Below are 26144 nucleotides of genomic sequence, written 5' to 3' on the forward strand. Positions count from 1 at the left end.
TCTGATGCGGTTTCCCGGGGGGGGGGGGCAGCATTAAACCCATTTAAACCGGTTCTTCCGAATCCACGGCATCAATATCTTTATCAATGGCATGTCTCCCAGGGGGTGGGGGGGGGGGGATACTTATCAAATTTGCAGATGACACCAAACTAGGATGATTAGCTAATACTCCAAAGGACGTGATCAAAATTCAAAATGACCTGAATAGACTAGAAAGTTGGGCCAAAGCTAACAAAATACGGAAAAATGTAAGGTACTGCACTTAGGGCGGGAAAACGAAAAGCACAGATATAGGATGGGGGACACCTGGCTGAATGAAACTACATGTGAAAGGGATCTAGGAGTCCAAGTAGACCATAAGTTGAACATGAGTCAACAGTCTGACAGCTGCTAAAAAAGGCCAATGCAATTTTAGGCTGCATCAATATAAGTATAGTGTCTAGATCAAGAGAAGTAATAGTGCCACTCTATTTTACTTTGGTCAGGCACCACCTGGAATATTGGGTCCAGTTCTGGGCACCACAATTTAAAAAAGACTTGGAGAAACTGGAGCATGTCCAAAGGAGGACAACTAAAATGGTGAAATGTCTGGAAACCATGCTCTATGAGGAGTGTCTCAGGGAGCTGGGGATGTTTAGCCTAGAGAAGAAAAGGTTAAGCGGTGATATGATAGCCCTGTTTAAATATTTGAATGGGTGTCATATTGAGGAGGGAGCAAGCTTGTTTTCTGCTGCTCCAGAGACTAGGACCCAGAGCATTGGATGCAAGCTACAGGAAAAGAGATTCCACCTCAACATTAGGAGGAACCTCCTGACAGTAAGGGCTGTTCGACAGTGGAACACACTCTCTCAGAGTGTTGTGGAATCTCCCTCCTTGGAAGTCTTTAAACAGGCAGGATGGCCTTATGCTAGGTATGCTTTGATTGAGAGTTCCTGCATGGCAGAAGTGGGTTGGACTGAATGGCCCTTCTGGTCTCTTTCGGTTCTGTGATTCTATGTCACTCGGTGCAGGGTAAGTGACGGACTGCCTTGACCTCCTCCCCACCTGGCCAAACCACTGCAGCATGTCCCTCGGAGGACTTCTAAGTCCAGCATGACAGATGCCACACTGAACTCAGAAGACAGGCCGCAGCAAGTGACATCCCACTCTGGGATGTCATCCAGTGCAGTCCGCATCTGCCACAGCACCACTGCTGGGAGATAGTGAACATAAAGTCCCCCACCGAAACTGGCAGGCAGAGAACTAGAATGGACCTGTCAGAGACAAAAAGGAATGAGATTCAGATCAGATCTATAACAGGTGGAAAAGTTTCCCAAACATAGGGGAGAACACTCCCCAGGTCCCATTGTGGGCTACACTTGCTATAAAAATGATTTTATTTTTTGCGGGGGGGGGGGGGGTCAGGAGCTTCTTTTGTTGCCTGTTTTATTGAATCATTTCCTATATTGCTATGTATTTTATATGTATTATCCTACTAGAGAGGCCCCTTCCCCACCACCACTCCCTTCTCCTTCTGTGTCGTGTCTTTTTAGATTGTAAGCCTGAGGGCAGGGAACCGTCCAATTAAAAAGATTGTATGTACAGCGCTGTGTAAATTTACAGCACTTTATAAATAAAGGTTAATAATAATAATAATCATCATCATCATCATCATCATCCTGTCGTAGATTTAGGGGTTAAAGTGTGTTGGCATACTAAAATATATGATGGGATATGCAGTGGAGTATTTAATTAAAGGGATTGTTTGGCACATTTCCTCATGCTGAAATAACAGATAGATGGAAGGATGCCTGGCTTGAGAATATCTGTCAGTCAGTCAGTCAACCTTTATTAGGCATACAACAACAAACATTTACAATAAAACTTCAGGATCATTATTAAAATATAAGCCATAATCTTGTTTCCTCCACCATAAAATTGGCCATTAGTCTAGTAATATGTGGGTTCTGATCTTCCAACAGGTATTCCACTGATAACCCATTCAAACAGATATTTATTTCCAATAACCTTCTGAACAATTTTTCCCTCGGAATTATATACAATGGACAAAGCAATACAATATGATGGAGAACATCTGGAGCTTGATCACAGTGGCATACACAATTCAAAAATGGGGTCTGCAAATATCTGCCCCTGGTCCCATTTGAAGGGTATATTTTCAATCTTGCAAACAAAAAGGCATTCCTCAACACCAGCAGTGAAAGGGTTTGAAAATAATCCTGAATCTTACTCTGCAAAGGAGTGGGGGGGGGGGGGATACTGAGCATCGCTGGAGAACACACTCTTGGAGGAGTTGGATATGTCAGTTGATGTTATCTCTCTGCAAGGCAGACTCTAATAGATTCAAGACACTCCTTTTCAGTTAGTAAAAGAAGAGAATCAAAATTTAAACCCACAGAAATTACTTTCATAAAATTTGGCCCAACTGGCATAGGAAATGTCAGATAGTAGGAACCATAAAAGACTGGATTTATTAGGCCTGAAATGTATCTTAAACCAAAACCTATAAGTCATCAACCAGGCTTCAGTTTCAAGAGCATTCAGTCCCAGTTCCACGTAGAGAGTCAGATGGTGTACACATGGAGGTACAGATAATAGCCTCCTGAAAAAATGTGTCTGCAAACGTTCAATCTCCTTATTAAAGGCTAGAATCCAGGTGAATACTGTATGCTTTGTAAATGTTTAAGGCCGCTAGAATATCCTGGTTGCCTTTTTTATAATGAAAAGATTGTATAACTGCTAACAATTTTTCCCTGTTTGTATTACTTTAACTCTCTCTTTACTTACTCCACTGCCCGTTAAAATGAAAAAGTTGTGAGACTATCTGAAGTAATGTTCCCAATCCCTGGGAAAGAAACCAGAAGCGAAGGGGCATGGGAAGGTGAGATGAACAGGATTGTTTTGTGTAGGTAATGAGAAATTAGTCCACCAATTATTTGAAATTGTTTGTGGTTTAGTTCCACAATGTGCAAACCGCCAACTGAAAGCCAGTCCAGAAGGGGCCTTCAGTACAGCAGCCCCTATTTGTGGAAAGCACTCTTCATCCCCAGATATTTAGAAAGCACCAAATGAAAGCACCCACTTAAAAATTAAATACATGTAGAAATATACATCTCACCACCATTTTGCTGGGGAGGTAATTTCCATTGAAAACTCCTTCACACTTAATGATAAGAATAGAAGGCAAACAAGAATGTATTAGGGAAGTGGGGATGGTTTGAGTAAGGGATACAGATGTAGTGGAAGTTGAGTGATGAGAGGAGTAAGAAGAAATGGATGGAAGGTGAAAGGAAGAGATGGGAAAAGGAGTGTATGATTGTAGTTGAGCTGTTAGTTTGATTATGAAATATGTTTGTTGATTACCAGTGTTGAACTTTTATGTTTTCTTTTGAGGCGTTACAAACTGCCGCTTTGTGGTGGTCTCCCGGCGCTGCTGTTTGCTCCGCGAGGGAGCCGCCGCAGCCAAACCGCACAGCTCCCTTACGGAGCAAAAAAGAAGCGCCAAAATGGAGCTTCTTCTGGCGGCGTGCTAATGACGCCGCGAGGCGCCAATGGTGCACTCACAACGTCATTAGTGCCGCGCGACATGCAGACGCACAGCGTCCATTATGTCAAGATGGCGGCGGCTGTGTGGAACGGCCGCCGCCATTTGTTACGGACAGAGTCCGTAACAGGAGTAGGGGCGTCTGGAAGAGACGCCCCTTTCTTAAACTGGGACGTCCCAAGTGGCAGTTTGTAACCCGCCTTTATGTTCTTTTATGTTTTTATGTCTGTTTTAGAAAGTTGATAAAGTTTGTTTGAAAAAAAAGAAAACTCCTTCACACTTAAAATATGTGAAGCCAGCATGGTGTAATGGTTTGCGAGTTGGCCTATGACTCCAAAGACCAAGGTTCAAATCCCCACTCCACCATAGAAACCCACTGGGTAAACTTGGAAGGCAAAGGGAAAAAACCCTGTGAACAAATCTTGCCAAGACAATCCCATGATAGGGTCGTCTTAAGTCAGAAATTACTTGAAGGTGCACAACCACAAAAGATGGCTACCTACACCTATATTGGGATGGGGAAAGTATTCCCTGTAAATTATATGAGGCACTTAAATCCAGTTCTTGAACCCTGTGATGCCAAGCTAGAGAAACCTGAATATCCTCTAATAATATTTTTGTGGGGAATTTTTTTTCCTTTTTGCCTGAAAAGGCCCCCAAATTGTCTTTGAATGCCATTGTTTTCTTTGGCCATGCCTCTTTAGCACACCTCTCCACAAATACCAGGAAACTACCCAAAATTAACAAAAATGGCAACCAGAAATGTAATGATATCTTTCCTGGACACATGGGGATGGATCAAAAGGGGGCAGTAGGGGTGAAAATTGCTTCTGTGCACCCCAAGCTAGATCTATCTGTGGTACAAAATGTGGCATATTTTAGGCATCTTTTTAAATCATCTCTTCACCCAGGCCACCTGAAACTAACTGGGCTGACCAGTTTCAGCACTACCTTAGAGGTCTCTGATGAAACATTTCCATCAATTATTGCTTTAATGACTTATATCTTTGTATTTAAAACATTTTTGTTGGATTTTGTGCATACTGCTGTTTAAAATTGGATGATATCTGAGAGATGTAATGTAACTATACTCACATAGTTGGCACCTAGGTTGTGCTGTGTTCTTTCATTGAGGAAGTGTGATACTGTGCAACCCAATGCACATTGTACAATGCCATGAAACCGTTAAACATATGTGTAATGCATAATAGTGCTTGATGCAGTGTGCGCAACATGCAATGATGAGCAAATGGCACCACATGCATAACTCTACTTTTGCAGCCTTTAACTGAGTTATGCATGCAGCAAAAAATAAAATCAGATGCATAAGAAAATTTATACATGCATCACATACAAATAGGATACCAACCTGCCAAAGGATACTATGTCTCTATATAAGCCTATTTAAATTTTAAGATCTTTGGGGAGGACCTTCCCTCAATCCCACTGGCTTCACTGATATAGCTGGCCCAGGGCCTTCTCAATGGCTGCTCCAAAGCTGTGCAACTCTCTGCCAAGGTTGGTCCTCTCTCTGCTTTCTTTTTTCTGGCAGGCAAAGACCTTATTTAAACAAGCCTTCCGCTTTGAACTAGTTGGGGTAGTGCAATGGGTATACTTGTTCTTAAGGTGTTCAGATTGTAACTGTTTTAATTTAATTTAGAAAAGAGAGATATTAAATAGATAAATAAATAAATCACTGTAGGATACAGAAACTGTAACAACCATAAAAACGAAACGTCAGAGATACTTTATTATTGCCCCGTTTGCTGCACTTTGCTTCTGTCCCTTTTCCTCTTGCCCTGAGTGTCCAAACATCTCTCCAATATTTGCAGTTCTTTGCAGTTCCTCGTCGGCCACCAGTTCGCTTTCACTTCTTGGCCTCCGAATACTGGTAGAGCAGTTCACTGACATCAGTCCGTCCAACTCGGATCCAACCATCTTCCTTCATGTGGTACACTGATCAGGCACAAAGAGAGACCACAACATGAGTAAAAATGTGCAAAACTAGAGTTCACTCTCACCAATAAAACAAAACAAAACAAAGCAGGGAGTTGGGATACTGGAATGGAAAGGTAGGTCAGAAACAGCTCAGAAACATTGCTTTGGGGGATTGCAACTTCCAGAATCCCCAATAAGCCAGAACCTGGGGGATTCTGGGAGTTGTAGTCCAACGAGGGTTGCCATAAGTCAGGACCTCAAAACTGGACAAATGTAGGACAACATTTTCAAATGTAGGACACATTTTTTACAAATGGAAGACACGCAAAAAATTGATGATTTTTTAAAAAATGTTAATATAAATGCATGTTTCTTAGGCATGATCAAAATGGAGGATATTTTGGCATTATTCCTAGACAGATGGACTTCCCTTTGTGGCCAACTCTTCCCTCATTACAAAACACACACAACAGCACATTTGGGCATTTGACATGGCTTTATTGAACAGAGCCTCTTGCATATTTCAGAGGCTTATTCCATAACCAAACCCTTTGGATTTAACACTTAACATGGTTTAACATGGCTATGCATATTTAACACATCAAGGTAGTTTAACAAGAAGTGGCTGTGGATTGGCCCTCAGTTTCAGGTTTCATACACCAACTGCACTTCTCAGAAGTGTGTACTTTGTCAACGTACCAATATCATCACCATTACCATCACCATCATTGCTACAACATGGCAGACTTGTCTTAGCATTAAAAGCATAAAAAATACACTTTGGAAAGTCACACTCTCTCACCTTCAGAGAGTGGTCATCATCATCCTCAAAAAATTAATGCTTTTAAGTAAGAAAGGGCCCTTTCCTCTCCCCCCACCCCCAAAAGGCCTAGAAGGCCGAAAATGGTGCCATGTAGCACATCAGGAAAAGGCCTTTTTCCTCCCACTGGAAACAAAGAGCTGTAAAGTCCAGAAAATAAACTTTAATCTCCATTAGCAGCACATAAAGAAACCTCCTTTAAGATCCAGGTTGTCTCTGTCATAGGAATGGCCTCTGTCTACATGGCTATCCCTCTGTCTCTACCATCTACACTAAGAACAACGAACAATATCTTGACAATGTATAAGCCTCCAACACCATCAGTTTTTCTTTCTTTCTTCTGTTGGATTTTGACACTTTTGCCTGATGAAGAAGTCAGTGGAGCTTTGAAAGCTTGCATCATATATTTTGTGCATTTTGGTTGGTGCTATAAGGGTATCACTGTTTGTAGATTTTGGATGTTACTGTACTTGTGTGTCTAAATTGTTAGCATAGAATGTTTTAATATGTGTCTGTGTGAAGGTTTTTGACAAGTGTAATCCTGAAAGGTAGCCCATGTGAAGAATCATAATGATAATACTAGAAGGTCCAACTCCAGATGAACAAAAAAGGTTGGAATTAACAAATATATGAGGCAGTGTTCCACTCAACTCTCTTAGCCTCAAGGATAGGCCAGGCAGCAAAGCTCTTCAAAATAAAAACTTGCCAAGAAACCCGAGGATAGGTTTGCATTATTATGATCCAGACACAATTCAAAGTGCATTTCTATATGCTGGATCTGGATTGAATATCATTCATTGGAAAGAAAAGTCCACAGAACATTAGCATTGAACCAAAAGCAGTCTCTACTGCCATTTTCAAACTAGATTTTCCTGCCCCTTCCAAACTCCATTTTCCCACATCCAGGCACCATGAGCATTTAAACCAACAGTCCTGGTCCCAGTTCCTTGCAATCCAGATTTTCCACGTTGCCACAACAAGGATTAGTCTGCGCAGAGGCTTAGAAAGCTTAAAATGGTGCCGTTGGCCAGCGCTCCCCACTCTCAACAGAGGCTGCTGAGTGGCAGCAAGACCCAGGACCAGCCACCCCTCAGCCCAGCCCACTTTCTTCTGCTTCCTCTGCACTCTCCATCTTCTCTGCTCCTTCTTTCTTCTCTGTCTCCTCCTCTCTCTGGTCCTTCTTCCTTCTGCCTCCTCTCTGCTCTCCATCTTCTCTGCTCTTTCTTTCTTTCTTCTGACTTCTCTCCGCTCTCCTTCTTATCTTCTCCAAGACTCCACTCCTTCTTTCCTCTCTCCTCTGGCTGCCGGCCCTTCTTTCTTCTGCCTCCTCTGCTCTTGCCTCCACTCCGTCCTCCTGTTTCCTCAGCTGCTGCTGCTGCTGTTGCTCTGCTCCCCTCTCCTTCCTTCTTCTGTGTCTCTCACTCCCCGCTCCTTCTCTCTCCTAGGTTTAAATTGCGCGTGCGCGTGCTGCACGGGGCTGAATAGAGTGTTGCAGGCTGCAGCTCCTCCCCCTTATTGTGAATCTGGCCAATGGGGACTGAGGAGCTGAGCAGTCCACCCCCTCCCAGCACTCAGGAGAGGAAGGCAGGGCCTGAGGGGAGCCCAAACGGGGACCTTGAATGGGGGCGGGGCTAGGCGGGACAGAACTGTGCAGAAGCCTCAAAAACCGGGTTTGTTCCGCCTACCCCCATGAAATGGCAACCCTAGGTCCAACACAGAACCTGTCCCAAGTACATCTGTTGAGGAGTACTTACTGTTCACCACTCCACCCGAATAGGCATCCCGATGGGTGGCGTAAGAGATTGCTCTCCGGCCAAGGTCATAGGCTTCCTCCACGGTCAGATCAGGGTGGTGCCCACTGTCCAGCACCCCGTATGCGTATGAGTTTCCGCTTCCCGTGGAAAAGAGGGGTCCACTCAAGCGTACCCCATTATCATCTATGTAATAAAGGCCAGGACCCTACAACAAAGAGATGGATAATGGTGGGAGGGAGGATTCCTGAAATCCTGTCTCTCATAAGCATCATTGCCCACTCCTGTCCCTACCCACTAGGCCTCATTGCGCTTCTGTACACACTATAGCTCCTAGCATACACTCCCACTTCCTCCCTACTAATCCCCAGATCTCTCTTAATAGCCTCCACCCTGAAAGAGAGCCTCTCTTCTCTCTGTTTCCCTCCTGCTTGCCATCTTGTTAAGACAGGAACTTGGTGGGGTGGGACAACTGCAACAGGAGGGACAGGAGGAAAGTGCTGCCCAGTTGCTATGCCCCCTCACTTTTGCCCTCTCCTTTCCTCAATCTTTCCAGCTGCCTCCTGCAAACAGCAAAGGCAGTGGTTCTCTAGAGTAGGGTCTGGTTCTTACTGGAATGCCAATGCCATCATTCCTTACTCTTTCTTGTGCTGGCTAGGACTGCTGGAAGGGGCAGTGCCAGCAAATTCAGGAGGGCCACATGATTCTCACCCTGTACTCAAGAGCCAAGAGGGATGCTTTACTTCCCATGTTACTTTAGTTCCCTTTTGCCAGGTACCTAGTGTGGTGGTGGTGTCAATATGGGCTAAGAGCTGCCCTTGAGGCTGTTTAGTGGCCCTTGACCCTTCCAGACTGTCAGGAAAAAATGGGGAATGGGCTTTCCTGGAGACAGAGGTGACAGAGCCCCAGCATAAAGATTTTTTAAACCCAGAAATTGTTTGTTTTGTATTTTTCCAGAGGCCATGCAGTCCAGTGGCTCCCAGAGATAGAAAGGAGGCCCACAGGATGGCCATCTGTCAGGGATGCTTTGATTGAGAGTTCCTGCATGGCAGGAGGTTGGACTGGATGGCCCCTGTGGTCTCTTCCAATTCAATGTTTCTATGATTTGAGCTGTTACCTTCTTGTCCCAGCCACACACCATGCTGCCCACTGAGAGGCCCATCCCCCGGTACTCAATCAACATGTTGGCCAATAGCTTGGAGGCTGCTGAGACACTGATTCGTTCCTTGTTGCGCAGGTAATAGAGTCTAGGTCCGGAGAAGGAGAGAAGCATGGTGGGGTTGAAGAGAGATGGAGAGAGCTTCCCTAATTAAAGGAGAGTGAGCGGAAGGGGTTCCTTCACCCCCAGCCAGACCAGAGCAGGGCCAAAGATCTGCCTTCCCTTAGAACCAATATCACGATACTCACCTGCAATGTTTGGCCAAGAGGCGTTCCCAGTACTGGCAGTCAGCAGCACATCCAGCAAGTAAGGATTGATCTCAATCACTTTGTTGCAAAGCAAAGTATCTGCAGGAGAGAAGGGGAAGGAGTTAAAGAAAAGTGTTAATAGAAGTTACAGTTTTGATGCAAAATTGCATCAAATTCTTCTAGAACACAGCCACATAGCCTGAAAAACCAACAAAAAAACTATCTATGGCCTGTTACAGACAGCCAAAATAAAGCTGCTTCGAGTCACTTTGGAGGTATGGTATTTCAATGATGCATGAGTCCTAAGAGTCTGGAAGCTTCACCAAAGCTGCACTCCAGTCCTTAGGACTGGAGCGTGGCTTTGGTGCGGCCTTTGGACTCTTAGGATGCATGTATCATTGAAATACCATACCTCCAAAGTGACTCGAAGCAGCTTTATTTTGGCTGTCTGTAACAGGCCTATATCTCTCTTAAAATGAGGCACCCAGAAAAGAATGTAGTACTTCAGATGAAGCCTGACCAGCACAGAATATTGTGGAACGGTTATTTCCTTTGTCTTTGTTTATTTCAGAGGAACTCTTTGCTTAAGAAAACCCCAGGAATTTCATGGGGTCACCACAAGCGACACTAGTTATTGTGTGCCTTCTAGTGATCCTTCCTCTGTTTTGTTGTTTTGTTTTTTAGGCAGGATTTGTTTAGAGGAAGTTTCCCACTGCCTTCCTCTGAGAGTGAGAAAGTGAGACTTGACGGCTGTCATCCAATTAATTTCCATGGCTGAATTTGAATACTGGTCTCCCAAAGTCCTGGTCCATCATTCATACCACTATACCACCTCGGCTCTCAACGCACACATTGTGTTATTGCAGCTGGGTTTGGTTTACACACTGACCCTGTGTTGATCCATCCCTGGAGCACGCAAAGAAAGACTGTAACAAGTGGCAGAGTTCAGATGTGGGCTCATCTCCAGGGTTTTGAAGCATGGTTTTTGAAGCATGCGAAAAACATACAAAACCTTTTTGGCATTCTTTTAAGTTGTAGAAAGGGTGCAGAGGGGCACTGGGCCCCTGGGAGCTGAATGTATTCTACTTCTGATTCTAGCACTGTTATATTAGACTTGGGCTGAGATCTTGCACCAGAAGATATAATGTGTAACTTTATGATGACAGAGCTACATTGCTGATAGGATGCACAAATGTACTACTGGACCGTGACGATACACAGCGGGCCAGCATGCAAGATGTCTCATTGCACAGTGAGGGCTCCCACTGCATCATGGGTATGTTGTGCATCAGAACCATTGTGCAACAACCATGCTACTGGTTCTGCTTGATCAATCATCCCAATGGTGTAGCTATGTCTCCACCCCCTTCTGAGAATATGAACACTGTGCAACAACACAATTCAACTTTATGTAATTGTAAGTCATTTTATGATTATCAAACTTCATTAACAAACAAACAACTTTTAACCTTTCTAAAATTATATTTCCATCAATTGCTTTTTTTTGGGGGGGAGGGGGAGGGAGAGATCCCAGAATTGTAGTCTGAATGAAAGGAACTTTTCCAAGTTTTTTTTCTTCTGCCCTTCACTCTTTATCTTCTCTTTGATCCCCATGCCAACTTTTTTCTCCCTCTCCTCCAGTCTGGCCCAGATCTCTCCATGTTCTTCTTTGCTTCCATCCTGTTTTGTCCTGACAGGAATAGGCATCACAACTGTGTGACACTAGCAGTAAGGGGGGAAAAACAAGGGCAAACCTTCCTGAATAATAAACTCACCCACACCTTCTCCTCCAAAGCCTTGGTCCCCACAGAACCACTCACCAATGTATTTGCCAGCTGATGCCCTGGAGTCAGTGGCTACAATAACTCCATGCTGGAGTGTAAAAGCCAGGGTGGTGGTGCCATGGGCCAACTTGATCTGATGCCCATCACCGCTGCCTTTGCAGTGGGTCTGCAGGAACTCAGAGGGCTGGGACAAAAGAATAAAAGTTGTTTAGCACACCACACTGTATTACTGTGGCTCAAACCAGGATATCTGCACAACCAACAAGCTCTGCTAATAGGCTGTGTTGATCATTGCTCTAGCTTCTAAGGGGGAGAAGAACAGCCAGGCCCAGCTCCATGATGCTTTGGCCTAGTGGATTCCTCTCTGCCATTGCTTTCACCTCTAAGGGAGAGAAGAGCAGCCAGGCACAGTTTCATCATGCTTAGTGAGAAGCCATCCCTTCATTCCAACTGCCATTGTTCTGGCTTGTGAGGGAAGGAGCAGCCTGGCACATATCCATCATGTCTTGGGCTTCCTTCTAGGTTCCAAGTGCCATTGTTCTTCTGGTGTCTAAGGAAGAGAAGAGAAGCCAGCACCTGCTGGATTTAACCCCTTTCCTTATTTGGACTGTATGCCTGAGGGCAGGGAACTGTCAAATGAATGACTTGCAAACCACTCTGGGAGCCTTTTTGGCTGAAGAGTAGGGTATAAATACTCTAAATAAATACACAGAATTGTTAATAGCGTTGTCATGTTCTGCATCCATTTCCACTCTTATCAACCAATCAACCATTTTATTTATATCCCACCTTTCATCCAAAAGTGGGACTCAGTTTGGCTTACAGGATAAAAAGACATTGTACAAGTAAAACCAGAGAGAGAGAGAGAGAGAGAGAGAGAGAGAGAGAGAGAGAGAGAGAGAGCTTAGATTATAATAATATCTCAAAATAATTAAAACCATATAAAACGTTAATTTGAAAGTATAGATTAAAAAAAAGTACAGCACCAAAAGAGAAACCCCATAGTATAAAATAATTAGTTCCCAAACAGCTGCTGGAATAGAAAAGCCCTCACCTGGTGCCAGAAAAGTTGCAAGAGAGCCAGCCAGCTTCCTGAGGAAATGAGTTCCAGGGACAGTCACCGAGAAGGCCCTCTCTCGCACCACCATCACCCCAACCTTGCTTTTGATGGTGCTAAGACCGAGAGAAGGGCCTCTCCTGAGGATCTCAGAGCCCAGGGGGAATGTAACCCCATCTAGCACTGGGTGGATCCATATTCCCTGATCTGTCTTCCAACTGACCAGGAGCACCTCCTTCTTGTCTAGATTAACTTTCAATTTGTTTGTCTTCATCTATTATCTGATGGCAGATACTGGTCTAGAATCTGAAGAGAGTGCAAGGGCCATCCAACCCAACCCCCTACCATGCAAGAACTCTCAATGAAAGCACCTCCAATAGATGGCCATCCAGCCTCTGTTTAAAGACCTCAAAGGAAAGAGACTCCACTACACTCCCAGGGATTGTGCGCCACTGTCAAACAGCCCTTACTGTCAGGAAGTTCCTCCCAATGTTGAGCTGAAATCTTAAAAAGTGGGATATAAATAAAAGTTTTATTTTATTATTTATTATTTTCCTTCCTGAAGCTTGCATCCCTTGCTCCGAGTCCTATTCTCTGGAGCAGCAGAAAACAAGCTTGCTCCCTCCTCAATATGACATCCCTTCAAGAATTTAAACAGGGCTATCATATCACCCATTAACCTTCTCTTCTCCAGGCTAAACATCCCCAGCTCTCTGAGTTGTTCCTCATAAAGGTTTCCAGACCCTTCACCATTTTAGTCACCCTCCTTTGGACACGCTCCAGTTTCTCCACATCCTTTTTGAATTGTGGTGCCCAGAACTGGACACAATATTCCAGGTGGGGCCTGACCAGAGCAGAATACAGTGGCACTATTACTTCCCTTGATCTAGACACTATACTTCTATTGATGCAGCCTAAAATTGCATTGGTCTATTTAGCTGCCACATCACAATGTTGACTCATGTTCAACTTGTGGTCTACTTGGACTCCTAGATCCCTTTCACACGTAGTCTCTTTCAGCCAGGTGTCCCCCAATCTATATCTGTGCATTTCATTTTTCTGCCCTAAGTGCAGTACCTTACATTTCTCCCTGTTGAATTTCATTTTGGCCAAGTTTTCTAGACTATTCATGTCATTGTGAATTTTAATCCTGTCCTCTGGAGTATTAGCTACTCCTCCTAATTTGGTGTCATCTGTAAATTTGATAAGTATGCTCCCAATTCTGGCACAAGATTAGAGTGTGGCACATAGAGGACAGTCTCCTTGGATTGAGATGGAAAGGAGTAGTAGAGTGTCACCTGCATATTGTTGGCACTGCACCCCAAAACCTTCCCCCTGCACTCAGCCAACAAGCCTGTAAAGGTGCTGAGGTGGAAAGCAGTGTCTTTCCTGAAGATCTTAGGATCTGGACAAGCTCATATGGGAAAATACAGTCCTTGAGCCATAGACATGTAGGACATAACTAGCACTCTGAATTGTGTCCAGAAGTAGACCAGCAGCCAGTGGAGGTACTGGAGCAGGGGAATTTTGTGCTCTTTGTATTCAGTCCCAGTTGACAATTTGGCTACAGCTCTTTGGACCTGCTGAAGTTTCTGAACACTTTTCAAAGGCAGCTCCATGTAGAACACATTGTTTGTGTGTGGTATGTGCCTTCAAGTCACCTATTGACTTACGGTGACCTCTTGAATTTCATTGGGTTTTCTTAGGCAAGGAATACTCAGATGTGGTTTTGCCAGTTCCTTTCTCTGAAATACCGCTTACAGCAGCTAATATTAGTTGGCGGACTCCCATCCAAGTATTAACCAAGGCTGAACCTACTTAGCTTCCAAGATCAGGTGGGACCTGATGCCTTTAGGATCTTGTATGTGTGTGTTATGTGACTTCATCGGTTTGTGTTCCAGTCTCTAGAGAAGCAGAAAACTGATGGCTCTCCAAGATGGACTGCAGTTCCCAACAGATCCAAGCCAGCATGGTGAGGAATGCTGGGAGCTGCAATCTACAACATGGGAGAATGGGGCATAATTCCCACCCTTGTTCTAGGAGTCTGTTCCATGGATATAAGGAAGTGGACTGCAAACCGTGAACATCCCTGTTGTCGGTTTTAAAATTGCCGCAAGAGTCTGTGTTCTTCTGTTCAAATAGATTAAAATGGCTGCCCCTTCAAACAAATTGTTGTTACCTTGGAGAGTATATGAGCAATCCTTCCCTTTCTTCTTCACTGGGGCTGCCCATATGGGGACAGAGGAGAGGGCTCACTCTTTGAACCCAACATTTATTGGTTGTTGTTGTTGTAGTTGTTGTCTCCCTTCAAGTTGTTTCCAACGTATGGCAACCTTAAGGGCTACCTATCATGGGGTTTTCTTGGCAAGTTTTTAATTTTATACTGTTTTAACGAGATTATTTCAATTGCTTTTTTAAAAATGTTTTAAAAGCGTTTTTAGTCTTGTGAGCTTCCTTGGGTCTCTTTTTGGGAGAAAAATGGCATAAAAATGAAATGCATAAATAAGTTCCTGCGAAGGGGGGGTTGCCATTGTCCTCCTCTGATGCTGAGAGAGTGTGACTTCCCCAAGGTCACTCAGTGGGTTTCCATGGCTGAGCCGGGATTTGAACATTTATTTACAGTACTTAGTTTATACGTCATCTTTCGCCCAGTATGGTGGACAGCCCACGCCACCAAGAAAAGAAAAAGGGCCAATAGGTTTTTAGCCAGTTTCTAATCTGGAGTTTTTGATCTCCTCCACAAATCCTCCAGTCCTGGGAACAGCGCTCTGTGCATACTCAAAGGCACCCACAGGGCCAGTGACTTCTAGCCCTCAGGGCCCCAGGGTAGGAGGTTATGCTGTATGGGTCCATTATCCCCCAGCTCTCCCTTCACTTCAACCTGGGAAGCCACAGATTTTCCATCCCTCTTCTTGGGCATGAGAGGGAAGGGGGTTGCATTTCAGAAAGGAAACCTCTGGGATAATCTGGTTCCAGCCCCTGAATCTGAAACGTTTGGAAGTAGTGGGAAGCAAGGCACTGCTCCAGATAACAGGATCTGGGACCATAGATGCAAGCTCCAGGAAAAGAGATTCCACCTGAGCATTAAGAGGAACCTCTTAACAGTAAGGGCTCTTTGACAGTGGACTATATGCTGCCTTGGAGTGTAGTGGAGTCTCCTTCCTTAGAGGTCTTTAAACAGAGGCTGGATGGTCATCTGTCACAGGGGATGCTTTGATTGGGAATTCCTGCATGGCAGAAGGGGGGTTGGACTGGATGACCAGTCTTCCAACTCTGGATTCTGTTTTTTTAATATATAATTTTTTAATTGAATATTAAAAAAGAAAAACCTTTCACACAAATTTCCGGAAATAAGACATTCAAATTTCATCACCCAATAACTCCCCCAAACATATACATTTCCAAAATATTCCCCCCTATTTTATAGTACTTCCTTGGTTGCTGAATTCCTCCGATATTTATTTAATATACTTTACTGAACTCTTATCAATCTTTTCTTATTTATATTATTGATTTCTTAATCCTATCCCCACCACTTTTATACCAAATCAATTGTTAATACTTTCTCTCTTGTAATAATAATAATAATAATAAATTTTATTTCTACCCCGCCCTTCCATGGAAATGATCAGGGCGGCTTACAAAATTTATAAAAAACATTTCAATACAGATTAAAAATTCAATATAACAATTAAAACCATTACTACAAAAAACAGGAACAGGAAACAGTGGAATAGAAAAATACACATATCAGGGGCAGAGGAAGAATGCAAAAAGGTACATCGATCAAGGGTCAGAAGGGAAAAAGGGGCAGGAAGAATAGACAAACAAATTAAGGTGGGAAGGCCAGCCGGAATAGATATGTTTTCAGCTGTTTTTTAAAAACAGCTAATGAGGCGGCGGAGCGAAGCTCTGCAGGGAGCTTATTCCAAAGTAGAGGGGCAGCAGTAGTAAAAGCCCTCTGTGAGGTCCGGGTAAGGTTAGACCTAGGGACCTCCAACAATTTAGTCCCGGATGTTCTGAGTGTGCAGGGTGGATTATATGGGGAGAGGCGGTCCTCCAAGTACCCTGGGCCCAAGCCATTTAGGGCTTTATAGGTCAAAACCAACACCTTGTATTGAGCTCGGAAGCGAATAGGCAGCCAGTGAAGGTCTTTTAAAATAGGTGTTATATGGTCCGACCTGGAGCTACCAGCGACCAATCTAGCTGCCATATTCTACACCAATTGCAGCTTCCGAGTTTGGTACAAGGGTTGCCCCATGTAGAGCGCATTGCAGAAATCCAATCGAGAGGTTACCAAAGCATGTACAACAGATTCAAGGTCCTTACGGTCCAGGTAGGGACGCAGCTGGCGTATCAGCCGAAGCTGATAACAGGCACTCCTGACCGTCGCATCCACCTGAGAAGACAGCTGGAGCGACGAATCAAGGAGTACTCCCAAGCTGCGCACCGAGTCCTTCAAGGGGAGCGTGACCCCGTTCAGGGCCGGGTGACAGATCTCACCACCAGAAACCGGGGAACCTATCACCAGTACTTCCGTTTTCCCTGGATTCACACTGAGTTTGTTCTCCCTCATCCAGCCCATTACCGACGCCAAGCAGGCATCTAGAGGAGAGATGCCATCCTTAGTTACTGCATCAGTCGGAGACATAGAGAAAATTATCTGGGTGTCATCAGCGTACTGATAACACCGCGCCCCATGTCTCCGGATGATCTCTCCCAGTGGCTTCATGTAAATGTTGAATAGCATAGGGGACAAAATCGCTCCCTGAGGGACACCAGATGTCAGGCCCCTCCTATCGGAGCGACAGTCCCCCAGCTCCACCATCTGGGACCTGCCCGAGAGGTAGGAACGGAACCACTGCAAAGCAGTGCCCCCAATTCCCAACTCCCTCAGGCGTCCCAGAAGGATACCATGGTCGATGGTATCGAAGGCCGCTGAGATGTCCAAGAGCACTAACAGGGACACGCTCCCCCTGTCCATGCCCAGACGGAGATCATCAACTAAGGCGACCATGGCAGTCTCAACTCCATAGCCCGCCCGGAAGCCAGTTTGAAATGGGTCCAGAAAATCAGTGTCATCCAAGATCGACTGAAGCTGGAAGGCGACTGCTCTCTCGATCACCTTCCCTAAGAAAGGTAGCAGCGAGATGGGTCTATAATTATTATGAAGCAGGGGGTCTAAGGAGGGCTTCTTTAGCAGGGGTTTAACCACTGCTAATTTTAATTTAGATGGAAACTGACCCTCACTTAGAGATGTATTAATTATGTGATGTAACATTAGTCGCACCACATCTCCCCCCTGAGCTGCCAACCATGAGGGACAGGGATCAAGAGAGCAAGTCGTCCTCCTAACACTTCGGAGGATCTTGTCCACTTCATCGGTACTAACAAACTCAAAGTGATCCAGTATAACAGGGACCACGGACGCTTTGGACACCTCTCCTATAGGATCTGCACAAAAACTGACGTCGAGATCAGCCCTTACCCGAGAGATTTTATCCGCAAAGAAGTTGTTAAAATCATCGCAGCAGGCTTTAGATGGCTCCAAAATAGGGCTCAGGGAGGGAGGGAGCCGAGTTAGCTCCCTCACAACCCTGAACAGCTCTGCCGGACGCGACTTATCCAACATACATACATACATACATACTTATCGTACTATATTTTTCTACCAATTATCTATTCACTTAAATTCATACTTATTCATCTTCCATCTACTACCAATAAAAGAGTATTTACATCATTTTTCCAAAGCCAAGTGTATTTCTCCATTTTTTCTCTCTCTAAATATATTCCTTCCAAATTTCCCATTCTTTATAAAAAAAACTGAAGATCCATTTTTAGCTAAATATGTCAGCTTATCCATTTCATATAAATCCAACATTTTTAACTGCCATTCCTCAATTATAGGGCATTCCTCCTTTTTCCAGTACTTAGCAAATATTGTTCTTGCTGCTATTATAGCATATAATAAAATCTTCTCATTCTTACTTTCCAATTTTAAGTTGTTCGTCATATTCAAAAGATACACTTTTGCATTCGGTCTTTCTTTAAATTTGAACATTTTTTTCAATTCTGTATGAATATTTTTCCAAAATCTTTTAACTTTAGGGCAATTCCACCACATATGTAAGTAACTTCCAACTTCTTTTTTACATTTCCAGCATGTATTTTTGTTCTGTTTAAACATTTTTGCTAACTTATTAGGCATCAGATACCATCTATACATGGATTTATAAACATTTTCCTTTAGTTCTACACTGTCTAGGGGTGCTCCTGGACTCATCGCTCCACCTTACATCTCAGGTGGATGCGACAGTCAGAAGCACCTGTTATCAGCTTCGGCTGATACGCCAGCTGCAACTCTACCTGGGTAGGGAGGACCTTGAAACAATGGTACATGCTCTGGTAACCTCTCGGTTGGATTTCTGTAACGCGCTCTACATGGGGCAACCCTTGTACCAAACCCGGAAGCTTCAATTAGTGCAGAACATGGCAGCCAGACTGGCCACTGGATGTTCCAGGTCCAGCCATATAACACCTGTTCTGCAAGATCTACATTGGCTGCCTATTCGCAATACAAGGTGTTGGTTATAGCCTATAAAGCCCTAAATGGCTTGGGCCCAGGGTACTTGGAGGACTGCCTCTCCCCATATAATCCGCCCCGCACACTCAGGTCAGCCGGGAAGCAACTTCTGAGGGTTCCTCCTTCGAAACCCTCTGCAACTGCACAGAGGGCGTTTTCAACCTCAGCCCCGCAGTTATGGAACTCGCTTCCCGAAGAGCTCCGCTCGACCCCCTCCCTCGACCAATTTAGGAAGAGACTCAAAACCTTTCTCTTCGAACGAGCTTTCCCCCAGATGTTGTAACACTTCTTTCCCCCTCCCCTTGCACTTGCACTTTGGCTAGTCTTTGTATGGTTTTAATCTGTGTTTTAATTCTTGGTTTTAATGCTGATATTGTATTGTTTTATTTATCGTTTGTTGTTGTCGTGATGTTGTAACCTGCCTTGATCTAAAGGAAAGGCGGGCTATAAATAAACGATTAATTAATTAATTATTATTATTATAATTTGTTTGATTTTACCCTTCCAAAGCTTCTCCCATTCTTCTAATTGTATTACTTCATTTAAATCCTTGGCCTATTTCAACATAAATTCTTTAACCGTTTCATTTTCCAATTCAAACTGGGATATCAATTTATATAAATTTGAAATCTGTTTTTGGGGTTGTTTTATTAATTTTTCTAATTCAGGTTCCACTGCCCCAATTCCTTCTTCCCTCATATCTGTCAAAAATCTTTCCCTGATTTGCCTGTAAGCAAACCAGTTGCCTGAGTATCCTTCCAACAGTAATTCTTCTTGAGTTTCCATCACTCTTTTTTCTTTTTCCTCTTTCGAAATATCTGCATATGTCACCCAAGCATTCTGTCTAAATTCTTCTCTTGTAAACATTGCCTCATTAGTGGATACCCATAGAGGGATTTTTGAACACCGTTTTTTCTTATATTTTAACCAAATTCTCATCGTAGATTTTCTAATAAAATGGTTATTAAAATTACTATCATATTTAATTTTATCATAGAACAGATAACCATGCAACCCAAATTTCAAGTCATTTTTTTCCAAATTTAAATATCTTTTGTTATCTAATCTGATCCATTCTAACATCCGATCCAATACACAAGCACAGTAATGACATTTTAAATTTGGCAATGCTAACCTTCCTTTATCAATTGAATCATACAATATTTTTATTTTTACTCTTGGCTTTTTATTATTCCAAATAAATTTACATAAATCTCTCTCCCAGGTTTTAAATGGTATATCACTTGTTATAATGGGTAAGCTTTGGAAGAGAAAGATCATTTTTGGTAGGACCGACATCTTCAAAATAGCCACTTTGCCCATCCATGAAATACTGAGTTTTTGCCATCTTTTCAAATCTTTTAAAATATTTCTCCAGATTTTTTCATAATTATTTACAAAACGTTCCGTATTTTTCATTGTAATATTAATCCCTAAATATTTCACCAAATTATTAATTTGAAAACCAATATGTTTACTTCTTCTTTCAATATGTTTACTTCTTCTTTGGTCAAATTCATCGTTAACATTGCGTTTTTTTTCTTTAGCAATTTTATATCCGGCTAGGGTTGCCTTGGTCGATGATCTCCGTCTGGGCATCGACAGGGGAAGCGTGTCCCTGTTGGTGCTCTTGGACATCTCAGCGGCTTTCGATACCATAGACCATGGTATCCTTCTGGAGCGCCTGGCTGAGGTGGGTATCGGGGGCACTGCGCTCCAGTGGTTTCGGTCCTACCTCTCCGGGAGGTTCCAGATGGTGCAGCTGGGAGACGTGTGCTCCGATAAGAGGGCCCTCACAACTGGGGTCCCTCAAGGAGCCATTCTGTCTCCCATGCTATTTAACATTTACATGAAACCGCTGGGAGAGATCATCCGGAGACATGGCGTGCGGGGTTATCAGTACGCTGATGACACCCAAATAGTTTTCTCTATGTCTCCGACTGATGCAGTGACTGAGGATGGCGTCTCTCCTCTCGTGGCATGCCTGGAGTCAGTAATGGGCTGGATGAGGAAAAACCGACTCAGCCTGAATCCAGAGAAAACGGAGGTACTCGTGATAGGTTCCCCTGGCCCAGGAATGGCGGTAGTTCCACCTGTCCTGAACGGGATCACGCTTCCCGTGAAGGACTCCGTGCGCAGTCTGGGGGTGCTTCTTGATTCATCGCTTCACCTTACATCTCAGGTGAATGCGACGGTCAGGAACACCTGTTACCAGCTTCGGCTTATTCGCCAGCTGCGCCCATACCTGGCCCAGAGGGACTTAGAAATGGTGGTACATGCTCTGGTAACCTCTAGATTGGATTTCTGCAACACGCTCTACATGGGGCAACCCTTGTATCATACCCGGAAGCTACAGCTGGTACAGAACATGGCGGCCAGGCTGGTCACTGGTACTTCCAGGACCAGCCACATAACACCGGTGCTCAAAGACCTGCACTGGCTGCCTATTCGCTTCCGGGCACAGTACAAGGTGTTGGTGATTACCTATAAAGCCCTACATGGCTTGGGCCCAGGATACCTGAAGGACCGCCTCTCCCCATACATTCCGCCCCGCACCCTCAGAACTTCTGGGCAGCAATTACTTAGGGTACCTGGGGCTAAACTCTCCTCGACATCGAGGAGGACGTATTCCATCGTTGCCCCGACCCTTTGGAACACGCTGCCCACAGAGCTCCGCTCGGCCACCTCCCTGGCTCAGTTTAGGAGGGAGTTAAAGACCCTCCTATTTCGAACTGCATTCCCCGAATGAAGTCCTAGATGGCCTCTCTCTCTTGCTGACGGCAATTTGGAGAGCTGACCGGGGGTTTTATGATTGTTTTTAAAATGTTTTACTGTATGTATTATTTGTATTATGTTGTTCACCGCCCTGATCAATGGAAGGGCGGTATATAAATAAAAGTTTTATTATTTATTTATAAGTGAGGACCTCCAAACCGGGACAAATGTAGGACAAATGTAGGGCAACATTTTTAAATGTAGGACAGATTTTTATTAAAATGGAGGACGCACAAAAAATTGAGGTTTTTTTAAAAAAATGTTAATATAAATGCATGTTTTTAGGCATGATCAAAATGGAGGACATTTTGGCATTATTCCTAGACAGATGGCAGAAATGTACTTGCCCTCGGGTTCAACTTTACTTCTCAGAAGTGTGTACTTGGGCAAGGGACTGTGGTTTTTCTTCACTGCGCATGAGTTTGTAAAAATCTCAGCAAGTTACATTGGCCGTGCTTCAGAGGCTTGTTGATATCAATATCACCACCACCATCATCATCATCATCACCACTATAATTGGCCAAGAAAGGCAGACTTGTTAGCATTCAAAGCACCATAAATACACAAAAAATGCACTTGCATATATTTAATAATAAAAAATAATGAAAAAATAAATAAAAAACAAGGCAGGGGTGTATATATTTGATAATAAAAATTAATGTAATAAAATAAAAAACAAGCAATAATAAAAATTAATAAAATAAAACAAAAACAAGCAATAATAAAATTAATGAAATACAACAAAAACAAGCAATAATAAAAATTACTAAAATAAAACAAAAACAAGCAATAATAAAATTAATGAAATAAAATAAAAACAAGCAACAATAAAAATTAATAAAATAAAAATAAAAAGCAATAATAAAAATTAAAAAAATTAAATAAAATAAGTATTTTATATTTTTAAATATAATTAAAAAAAACCAAAATACCAAGACAGACCTAATGGCCACTGACTCAGCTTTCCTCCTCCTCCTCCTCCTCCTCCTCCTCCTCTGGCCCAATTCTGCCCTGGCCTTCAGGCACCCTTCCTCCGGCTCCTTCCTCCTCCTCCTCCTCCTCCTCTCCCCCCTCCTCCTCCTTATGATGGCTGGCGCGGGAGGAAGGGAAGTAGGGCAGGCACGCGCGCACGGAGGGAAGCGGGGCAGGCGCGCGCGCTGCCACTGGCCCCTGCTGAGGCTTGGGCGGCGCGCGCCAAGGCGCGCAAGCCCTCACAGTGGGGGCGCGGTGGCGGTGGCGCTTCTGCTGCCGAGGAAGAGGAGGAAGGCGGAGCTGGAGGAGGAGGTGGGTTGGCGCCGCAGCAGCTGCATTAGCGGCAGCGGCAATGGCTGGAGCGGGCCCCCAAACTGGGAACAAGGCACAGATGGGGGCCCAAACCGGACCGGGACCGGCCCCCCGAAACCGTGATTGGCACGGGGGCCGCCGGGTTATGGCAACCCTATATCCGGCCACCTTACCAAATTTCTCAAATGTTTTCAACATAATTTCATTACTTTCAATTGGATTTGTTCTTGTTAAAATTAAATCATCCGCATAGGCTCTCAATGTATATTCTTCTTTTTTCAATTTAAATCCTTCTATTAATTGATTTTCTCTAATATTATTTAACAAGATTTCCAAAATTAATATAAATAAGAGCGTGGAGAGTGGACAACCTTGTCTCACACCTCTATAAATAGTACATGGATCTGTTCTTTCACCATTAATCCAAATTCTCGCTTCTTGCTTTTTTATAAATCGCTTCTATCCAATTTTGAAATTTATTACCTACCTCTAATTTTTTTAGTACTTCAAACACAGATTGCCAATGAATATTATCAAAAGCTTTCTCTGCGTCAATAAAGATCATAGCTAATTTTTTAGCTATCTTTTTTCATGAATTTCAATTAGATTTATCGAATTTCTTATATTATTTTTAATCATTCTATTTGGTAAGAAGCCAGATTGATCCGTGTTAATCCAATTGACCAACACTTTTTAAAAACTTTTCAGCCAATATTGATACAAATAATTTATAATCAGAATTTAACAAGGCAATTGGTCTATAATTCTTAGTAGATGTTAAGTCCTTTCCTTCTTTTGGAATCAGAGTTATATCTGATTGTGTCCATGTTTGTGGTATTCTGTCCATCATAACTTCATTCATTATTTGTAATAATGGTCCTCTTATATGTCCTTGACATTTTTTATAGTATTCATTCGAGAAACCATCTGGGCTGGGGATTTTCCCGCTTTACTTTAAGAGGTGATATGATAGCCCTGTTTAAATATTTGAAGGGATGTCATATTGAGGAGGGAGCAAGCTTGTTTTCTGCTGCTCCAGAGAACAGAACCCGGAGCAATGGATGCAAGCTACAAGAAAAGAGATTCCAGCTCAACATTAGGAGGAACTTCCTGACAGTAAGGGCTGTGCGACAGTGGGACACACTTCCTCAGAGTGTAGTGGAGTCTCCCTCCTTGGAGGCCTTTAAGCAGAGGCTGGATGGCCATCTGTCAGAGATGTTTTGATTTAGATGTCCTGCATGGCAGAATGGGGTTGGATTGGATGGCCCTTGTGGTCTCTTCCAACTCTATGATTCTATGATTCTACTTCTTTTTATAGTGTCTAACAGTTCCTGTAGTGAAATTGGTTTATTCAATAATTCTGTTTGTTCTTGTGTGAATTTCTTTAGTTTTTGAGAATCCAAATATTTTACAATTTTTGCATTATTTTTGGATCTTTAAACAATTCTGCAAAATAATTTAAAAATGTTTTTTTTAATCATGCTCTGATTTGTTATTAATTTTTCTCCCTTTTTAATTACTGAGATAGTCCTTTTTACTTTTGCTTTTCTAATTTAGTAAGCCAATAATTTCCCTGTTTTATTTGCCGAGTCAAAATATCTTTGCTTCAAAAATTTCAGTTTTGTTTCCATCTCTTCTACTAATAACAGTGATATTTGTTTTTGTAAATAATTCATTTTTGGATTCTTTGGTTCAATTAACTCTAATAAAGGTATGGCATTACAAATAGTTTGGGATGCAGACAAAGTGGTGGTAAGAGGATGGATGATATAAAAGATTTCAGAAATAAAAAAGAGAGAGAGAAGAAAAAATGAAGAAATTAAATAAAAATTTAGAGAGAAGGGAAGACCTCTTTAAAAAAGAACCAAAGAATCCAACTCTAGGATTCCATGATTCAATCACTTTCCTTGATTCAGAAAACACACTCCTATTATTCCATCCTAGATCATATTGGCTTTTTCAGCTGCTGCATCACACATTTGGCCCATGTTCCGCTTGCGATGTATCTACAGACAGTAGAGTCTCCTTCCTTGGAGGTCTTTGGACAGAGGCTGGATGGCCATGTCACAGGTGATGCTTTGATGGTGAGTTCCTGCATGGCAGAAGGGGGGTTGGACTGGATGGCCCTTGGAGGTCTCGCCCAACTCTATGATTGCAGGATTTATGTATGATTCATGTATGATACTTGACCCTTGGGGTCTCCTCCAACTCCACGATCCCATGAGTCTGTCATGGGGAGTGCTTTGATGGCAGAAGGGGGGTTGGACTGGGTGGCCCTTGATGTCCTTTCCAACTCTATCTATGAGTCACTCTGCACATGCTCAGAGGCGATCTTGCCAGGGATATTTTCTTCACCCCGAGTCCCCCCCAAAAAAGGCTGAACCTGAGTCAAGGGGGTGATGGGGATCACCCCACCCCTTCCCCCTCCCTTGACCCCCTTGCCCCTTACGTGTTGCCCCAGAGGGAGGGCGATGCGGGGTTCCTTCACCCCGAAGGCGTAGTGCCCCAAAGGGGAGCCTCCCAGTCCCAGGGGGACCCAGTCCCAGGAGCTGGCAGAGGCACTGCACACGTCCAAGAGGGCCATCTTCATTTCTTCCTTCTTCCTCGGGATCCTAGAAAGCGAAAGGGAAAGGGAAAGTAACAGCTGGTAGGCGCCCATGGAGAGGGGAAGGGAGAGGGGATGCTGGAGGGGGGAAAGGGGAGCCCCCCACCCCTAAAGGAGCTTTTTCATACCCCCCAAGGAGAGGGGAAGCACCTGCATCATGGTGGGAAAGCAATAAATCTCAACATTATCCTTTCATTAGGGGAATTCTATGGGGAGCTGAAGGCAAGGGGGCAGATGTCGTAACTGCAAAGGAAGGGAAGGTCTTTAAGCAGGGGCTGGCTGGCCATCTGTCCCAGGGAGGGCTCTGATGGGGAGTTCCTGCATGGCAGAAGAGGCTTGGACTGGGGGGCCCTTGGGCTCTCTTCCGACTCTAGGATCTTATGATTCTAAGGCACCTTACAATGTCAGGTCGCCATAAGCTGGTACAGCCCATAGCAGCATTTATACATTGACTAATAGATATAGCCCTATTAGTCTGTAAAATCAGAATGTAAAGAGATCTGGTAGCACCTTTGAGACCACTGAAAGAAAGTAGTTGGCAGCAGGAGACTGCCTAGACTCAAGTCTGCTTCTTCCGATCCACTGACTGGAAG

General features: G+C 43.7%; 1 pseudogene across 1 annotated transcript; it reads right to left on the reverse strand.

Moving 5' to 3' along the window:
- Positions 1-5286: 5286 nt before the first annotated feature.
- LOC149320501 (proteasome subunit beta type-8-like) lies at positions 5287-26144 on the reverse strand (annotated as a pseudogene). Its single transcript, XR_016278787.1, has 7 exons — positions 26062-26144; positions 25396-25558; positions 11281-11428; positions 9461-9559; positions 9171-9300; positions 8057-8261; positions 5287-5500 (listed from the first exon to the last, which is right to left on the reverse strand). The product of XR_016278787.1 is annotated as a proteasome subunit beta type-8-like (transcript).

The sequence above is a fragment of the Sceloporus occidentalis genome, unplaced genomic scaffold (genome assembly GCF_023333645.1).
Source record: "Sceloporus occidentalis isolate IW3139 unplaced genomic scaffold, rSceOcc1.0.p SCAF_1, whole genome shotgun sequence".
NCBI lineage: Eukaryota > Metazoa > Chordata > Lepidosauria > Squamata > Phrynosomatidae > Sceloporus > Sceloporus occidentalis.